The following is a 7,976-nucleotide window of genomic DNA, read 5'->3' on the forward strand; positions in this document are numbered from 1 at the left end:
GGGAGCATTTCCAAGCGTTTGGCACCATTTATGAGTGAATTGGCAAAAGTCAGATTTTTGCTGAAATTGTAACCCCGGGGCTTAGGGATTTTTTCAAAAAATCTTTTTCAGCCGTTTAAGTTTTTCAGGGCTGATTTCTTGTCCTGTGATAAAAAGCCTTCTGTATCGACTGCCAAACTTTTCACGGGAGCATTTGCAAGCGTTTGGCACCATTTTTGAGTGAATTGGCAAAAGTCAGATTTTTGCTGAAATTGTGACCCCGGGGCTTAGGGATTTTTTCAAAAAATCTTTTTCCGCCGGTTAAGTTTTTCAGGGCTGATTTCTTCTCGAGTGATAATAAGGCTTCTGTTTCGACTGCCAAAACTTTCAGGGGAGCATTTCCAAGCGTTTGGCACCATTTTTGACTGAATTCCCGAAAGTCAGATTTTTGCTGAAATTGTGACCCCGGAGCTTAGGGATTTTTTCAAAAAATCTTTTCCCGCCGGTTAAGTTTTTCAGGGCTGATTTCTTCTCGAGTGATAATAAGGCTTTTGTTTCGACTGCCAAAACTTTCAGGCGAGAATTAGCAAGCGTTTGGCACCATTTTTGAGTGAATTGGCAAAAGTCAGATTTTTGCTGAAATTGTGACCCCGGGGCTTAGGGATTTTTTCAAAAAAAAATTTTTCCGCCGGTTAAGTTCTTGAGGGCTGATTTCTTGTCCTGTGATAAAAAGCTTTCTGTTTCGACTGCCAAAACTTTCATGGAAGCATTTGCAAGCGTTTGGCACCATATTTGACTGAATTCCCAAAAGCCAGATTTTTGCTGAAATTGTGACCCCGGGGCTTAGGGATTTGTTCAAAAAATCATTTTCCGCCGGTTAAGTTTTTCAGGGCTGATTTCTTGTCCTGTGATAAAAAGCCTTCTGTATCGACTGCCAAAACTTTCAGGGGAGCATTTCCAAGCGTTTGGCACCATTTTTGACTGAATTCCCGAAAGTCAGATTTTTGCTGAAATTGTGACCCCGGGGATTAGGGATTTTTTCAAAAAATCTTTTTCCGCCGGTTAAGTTTTTCAGGGCTGATTTCTTCTTGAGTGATAATAAGCCTTCTGTTTCGACTGCCAAAACTTTCAGGCGAGAATTAGCAAGCATTTGGCACCATTTGTGAGTGAATTGGCAAAAGTCAGATTTTTGCTGAAATTGTGACCCCGGGGCTTAGGGATTTTTTCAAAAAATCTTTTTCCACCGGTTAAGTTTTTCAGGGCTGATTTCTTCTCGAGTGATAATAAGGCTTCTGTTTCGACTGCCAAAACTTTCAGGCGAGAATTAGCAAGCGTTTGGCACCATTTTTGAGTGAATTGGCAAAAGTCAGATTTTTGCTGAAATTGTGACCCAGAGGCTTAGGGCTTTTTTCAAAAAATCTTTTTCCGCCGGTTAAGTTTTTCAGGGCTGAATTCTTCTCGAGTGATAGTAAGGCTTAGGGATTTTTCCAAAAAAAATTTGTTTCCGCCGGTTAAGTTCTTGAGGGCTGATTTCTTGTCCTGTGATAAAAAGCTTTCTGTATCGACTACCAAACCTTTCACGGGAGCATTTGCAAGCGTTTGGCACCATTTTTGAGTGAATTGGCAAAAGTCAGATTTTTGCTGAAATTGTGACCCCGGGGCTTAGGGATTTTTTCAAAAAATCTTTTTCCGCCGGTTAAGTTTTTCAGGGCTGATTTCTTCTCGAGTGATAATAAGGCTTCTGTTTCGACTGCCAAAACTTTCAAGCGAGAATTAGCAAGCATTTGGCACCATTTGTGAGTGAATTGGCAAAAGTCAGATTTTTGCTGAAATTGTGACCCCGGGGCTTAGGGATTTTTTCAAAAAATCTTTTTCCGCCGGTTAAGTTTTTCAGGGCTGATTTCTTCTCGAGTGATAATAAGGCTTCTGTTTCGACTGCCAAAACTTTCAGGCAAGAATTAGCAAGCATTTGGCACCATTTGTGAGTGAATTGGCAAAAGTCAGATTTTTGCTGAAATTGTGACCCCGGGGCTTAGGGCTTTTTTCAAAAAATCTTTTTCCGCAGGGTTAAGTTTTTCAGGGCTGATTTCTTCTCGAGTGATAATAAGGCTTAGGGATTTTTTCAAAAAATCTTTTTCCGCCGGTTAAGTTTTTCAGGGCTGATTTCTTGTCCTGTGATAAAAAGCCTTCTGTATCGACTGGCAAACTTTTCACGGGAGCATTTGCAAGCGTTTGGCACCATTTTTGAGTGAATTGGCAAAAGTCAGATTTTTGCTGAAATTGTGACCCCGGGGCTTAGGGATTTTTTCAAAAAATCTTTTTCCGTCGGTTAAGTTTTTCAGGGCTGATTTCATCTCGAGTGATAATAAGGCTTCTGTTTCGACTGCCAAAACTTTCAGGGGAGCATTTCCAAGCGTTTGGCACCATTTTTGACTGAATTCCCGAAAGTCAGATTTTTGCTGAAATTGTTACCCCGGGGCTTAGGGCTTTTTTCAAAAAATCTTTTTCCGCCGGTTAAGTTTTTCAGGGCTGATTTCTTCTCGAGTGATAATAAGGCTTCTGTTTCGACTGCCAAAACTTTCAGGCGAGAATTAGCAAGCGTTTGGCACCATTTTTGAGTGAATTGGCAAAAGCCAGATTTTTGCTGAAATTGTGACCCCGGGGCTTAGGGATTTTTTCAAAAAAAAATTTTTCAGCCGGTTAAGTTCTTGAGGGCTGATTTCTTGTCCTGTGATAAAAAGCCTTCTGTTTCGACTGCCAAAACTTTCAGGGGAGCATTTCCAAGCGTTTGGCACCATTTTTGAGTGAATTGGCAAAAGTCAGATTTTTGCTGAAATTGTGACCCTGGGGCTTAGGGATTTTTTCAAAAAATCTTTTTCCGCCGGTTAAGTTTTTCAGGGCTGATTTCTTGTCCTGTGATAAAAAGCCTTCTGTTTCGACTGCCAAAACTTTCAAGCGAGAATTAGCAAGCATTTGGCACCATTTGTGAGTGAATTGGCAAAAGTCAGATTTTTGCTGAAATTGTGACCCCGGAGCTTAGGGATTTTTTCAAAAAATCTTTTTTCGCCGGTTAAGTTTTTCAGGGCTGATTTCTTCTCGAGTGATAATAAGGCTTCTCTTTCGACTGCCAAAACTTTCAGGCGAGAATTAGCAAGCGTTTGGCACCATTTTTGAGTGAATTGGCAAGTCAGATTTTTGCTGAAATTGTGACCCCGGGGCTTAGGGATTTTTTCAAAAAATCTTTTTCCGCCGGTTAAGTTTTTCAGGGCTGATTTCTTGTCCTGTGATAAAAAGCCTTCTGTATCGACTGCCAAAACTTTCAGGGGAGCATTTCCAAGCGTTTGGCACCATTTATGAGTGAATTGGCAAAAGTCAGATTTTTGCTGAAATTGTAACCCCGGGGCTTAGGGATTTTTTCCAAAAATCTTTTTCAGCCGGTTAAGTTTTTCAGGGCTGATTTCTTGTCCTGTGATAAAAAGCCTTCTGTATCGACTGCCAAACTTTTCACGGGAGCATTTGCAAGCGTTTGGCACCATTTTTGAGTGAATTGGCAAAAGTCAGATTTTTGCTGAAATTGTGACCCCGGGGCTTAGGGATTTTTTCAAAAAAAAAATTTTCCGCCGGTTAAGTTCTTGAGGGCTGATTTCTTGTCCTGTGATAAAAAGCTTTCTGTTTCGACTGCCAAAACTTTCATGGAAGCATTTGCAAGCGTTTGGCACCATATTTGACTGAATTCCCAAAAGCCAGATTTTTGCTGAAATTGTGACCCCGGGGCTTAGGGATTTGTTCAAAAAATCATTTTCCGCCGGTTAAGTTTTTCAGGGCTGATTTCTTGTCCTGTGATAAAAAGCCTTCTGTATCGACTGCCAAAACTTTCAGGGGAGCATTTCCAAGCGTTTGGCACCATTTATGAGTGAATTGGCAAAAGTCAGATTTTTGCTGAAATTGTAACCCCGGGGCTTAGGGATTTTTTCAAAAAATCTTTTTCAGCCGGTTAAGTTTTTCAGGGCTGATTTCTTGTCCTGTGATAAAAAGCCTTCTGTATCGACTGCCAAACTTTTCACGGGAGCATTTGCAAGCGTTTGGCACCATTTTTGAGTGAATTGGCAAAAGTCAGATTTTTGCTGAAATTGTGACCCCGGGGCTTAGGGATTTTTTCAAAAAATCTTTTTCCGCCGGTTAAGTTTTTCAGGGCTGATTTCTTCTCGAGTGATAATAAGGCTTCTGTTTCGACTGCCAAAACTTTCAGGGGAGCATTTCCAAGCGTTTGGCACCATTTTTGACTGAATTCCCGAAAGTCAGATTTTTGCTGAAATTGTGACCCCGGAGCTTAGGGATTTTTTCAAAAAATCTTTTCCCGCCGGTTAAGTTTTTCAGGGCTGATTTCTTCTCGAGTGATAATAAGGCTTTTGTTTCGACTGCCAAAACTTTCAGGCGAGAATTAGCAAGCGTTTGGCACCATTTTTGAGTGAATTGGCAAAAGTCAGTTTTTTGCTGAAATTGTGACCCCGGGGCTTAGGGATTTTTTCAAAAAAAAATTTTTCCGCCGGTTAAGTTCTTGAGGGCTGATTTCTTGTCCTGTGATAAAAAGCTTTCTGTTTCGACTGCCAAAACTTTCATGGAAGCATTTGCAAGCGTTTGGCACCATATTTGACTGAATTCCCAAAAGCCAGATTTTTGCTGAAATTGTGACCCCGGGGCTTAGGGATTTGTTCAAAAAATCATTTTCCGCCGGTTAAGTTTTTCAGGGCTGATTTCTTCTCGAGTGATAATAAGGCTTCTGTTTCGACTGCCAAAACTTTCAGGGGAGCATTTCCAAGCGTTTGGCACCATTTTTGACTGAATTCCCGAAAGTCAGATTTTTGCTGAAATTGTGACCCCGGAGCTTAGGGATTTTTTCAAAAAATCTTTTCCCGCCGGTTAAGTTTTTCAGGGCTGATTTCTTCTCGAGTGATAATAAGGCTTTTGTTTCGACTGCCAAAACTTTCAGGCGAGAATTAGCAAGCGTTTGGCACCATTTTTGAGTGAATTGGCAAAAGTCAGATTTTTGCTGAAATTGTGACCCCGGGGCTTAGGGATTTTTTCAAAAAAAATTTTTTCCGCCGGTTAAGTTCTTGAGGGCTGATTTCTTGTCCTGTGATAAAAAGCTTTCTGTTTCGACTGCCAAAACTTTCATGGAAGCATTTGCAAGCGTTTGGCACCATATTTGACTGAATTCCCAAAAGCCAGATTTTTGCTGAAATTGTGACCCCGGGGCTTAGGGATTTGTTCAAAAAATCATTTTCCGCCGGTTAAGTTTTTCAGGGCTGATTTCTTGTCCTGTGATAAAAAGCCTTCTGTATCGACTGCCAAAACTTTCAGGGGAGCATTTCCAAGCGTTTGGCACCATTTTTGACTGAATTCCCGAAAGTCAGATTTTTGCTGAAATTGTGACCCCGGGGATTAGGGATTTTTTCAAAAAATCTTTTTCCGCCGGTTAAGTTTTTCAGGGCTGATTTCTTCTTGAGTGATAATAAGCCTTCTGTTTCGACTGCCAAAACTTTCAGGCGAGAATTAGCAAGCATTTGGCACCATTTGTGAGTGAATTGGCAAAAGTCAGATTTTTGCTGAAATTGTGACCCCGGGGCTTAGGGATTTTTTCAAAAAATCTTTTTCCACCGGTTAAGTTTTTCAGGGCTGATTTCTTCTCGAGTGATAATAAGGCTTCTGTTTCGACTGCCAAAACTTTCAGGCGAGAATTAGCAAGCGTTTGGCACCATTTTTGAGTGAATTGGCAAAAGTCAGATTTTTGCTGAAATTGTGACCCAGAGGCTTAGGGCTTTTTTCAAAAAATCTTTTTCCGCCGGTTAAGTTTTTCAGGGCTGAATTCTTCTCGAGTGATAGTAAGGCTTAGGGATTTTTCCAAAAAAAATTTGTTTCCGCCGGTTAAGTTCTTGAGGGCTGATTTCTTGTCCTGTGATAAAAAGCTTTCTGTATCGACTACCAAACCTTTCACGGGAGCATTTGCAAGCGTTTGGCACCATTTTTGAGTGAATTGGCAAAAGTCAGATTTTTGCTGAAATTGTGACCCCGGGGCTTAGGGATTTTTTCAAAAAATCTTTTTCCGCCGGTTAAGTTTTTCAGGGCTGATTTCTTCTCGAGTGATAATAAGGCTTCTGTTTCGACTGCCAAAACTTTCAAGCGAGAATTAGCAAGCATTTGGCACCATTTGTGAGTGAATTGGCAAAAGTCAGATTTTTGCTGAAATTGTGACCCCGGGGCTTAGGGATTTTTTCAAAAAATCTTTTTCCGCCGGTTAAGTTTTTCAGGGCTGATTTCTTCTCGAGTGATAATAAGGCTTCTGTTTCGACTGCCAAAACTTTCAGGCAAGAATTAGCAAGCATTTGGCACCATTTGTGAGTGAATTGGCAAAAGTCAGATTTTTGCTGAAATTGTGACCCCGGGGCTTAGGGCTTTTTTCAAAAAATCTTTTTCCGCAGGGTTAAGTTTTTCAGGGCTGATTTCTTCTCGAGTGATAATAAGGCTTAGGGATTTTTTCAAAAAATCTTTTTCCGCCGGTTAAGTTTTTCAGGGCTGATTTCTTGTCCTGTGATAAAAAGCCTTCTGTATCGACTGGCAAACTTTTCACGGGAGCATTTGCAAGCGTTTGGCACCATTTTTGAGTGAATTGGCAAAAGTCAGATTTTTGCTGAAATTGTGACCCCGGGGCTTAGGGATTTTTTCAAAAAATCTTTTTCCGTCGGTTAAGTTTTTCAGGGCTGATTTCATCTCGAGTGATAATAAGGCTTCTGTTTCGACTGCCAAAACTTTCAGGGGAGCATTTCCAAGCGTTTGGCACCATTTTTGACTGAATTCCCGAAAGTCAGATTTTTGCTGAAATTGTTACCCCGGGGCTTAGGGATTTTTTCAAAAAATCTTTTTCCGCCGGTTAAGTTTTTCAGGGCTGATTTCTTGTCCTGTGATAAAAAGCCTTCTGTTTCGACTGCCAAAACTTTCAGGGGAGCATTTCCAAGCGTTTGGCACCACTTTTGAGTGAATTGGCAAAAGTCAGATTTTTGCTGAAATTGTGACCCAGGGGCTTAGGGCTTTTTTCAAAAAATCTTTTTCCGCCGGTTAAGTTTTTCAGGGCTGATTTCTTCTCGAGTGATAATAAGGCTTCTGTTTCGACTGCCAAAACTTTCAGGCGAGAATTAGCAAGCGTTTGGCACCATTTTTGAGTGAATTGGCAAAAGCCAGATTTTTGCTGAAATTGTGACCCCGGGGCTTAGGGATATTTTCAAAAAAAAATTTTTCAGCCGGTTAAGTTCTTGAGGGCTGATTTCTTGTCCTGTGATAAAAAGCCTTCTGTTTCGACTGCCAAAACTTTCAGGGGAGCATTTCCAAGCGTTTGGCACCATTTTTGAGTGAATTGGCAAAAGTCAGATTTTTGCTGAAATTGTGACCCTGGGGCTTAGGGATTTTTTCAAAAAATCTTTTTCCGCCGGTTAAGTTTTTCAGGGCTGATTTCTTGTCCTGTGATAAAAAGCCTTCTGTTTCGACTGCCAAAACTTTCAGGGGAGCATTTGCAAACGTTTGGCACCATTTTTGAGTGAATTGGCAAAAGTCAGATTGTTGCTGAAATTGTGACCCCGGGGCTTAGGGATTTTTTCAAAATATCTTTTTCCGCCGGTTAAGTTTTTCAGGGCTGATTTCTTCTCGAGTGATAATAAGGCTTCTGTTTCGACTGCCAAAACTTTCAAGCGAGAATTAGCAAGCATTTGGCACCATTTGTGAGTGAATTGGCAAAAGTCAGATTTTTGCTGAAATTGTGACCCCGGAGCTTAGGGATTTTTTCAAAAAATCTTTTTTCGCCGGTTAAGTTTTTCAGGGCTGATTTCTTCTCGAGTGATAATAAGGCTTCTGTTTCGACTGCCAAAACTTTCAGGCGAGAATTAGCAAGCGTTTGGCACCATTTTTGAGTGAATTGGCAAAAGTCAGATTTTTGCTGAAATTGTGAC

The sequence above is a fragment of the Podarcis cretensis genome, assembly GCF_951804945.1.
Source record: "Podarcis cretensis genome assembly, chromosome: 9".
In the NCBI taxonomy this organism is placed as follows: domain Eukaryota; kingdom Metazoa; phylum Chordata; class Lepidosauria; order Squamata; family Lacertidae; genus Podarcis; species Podarcis cretensis.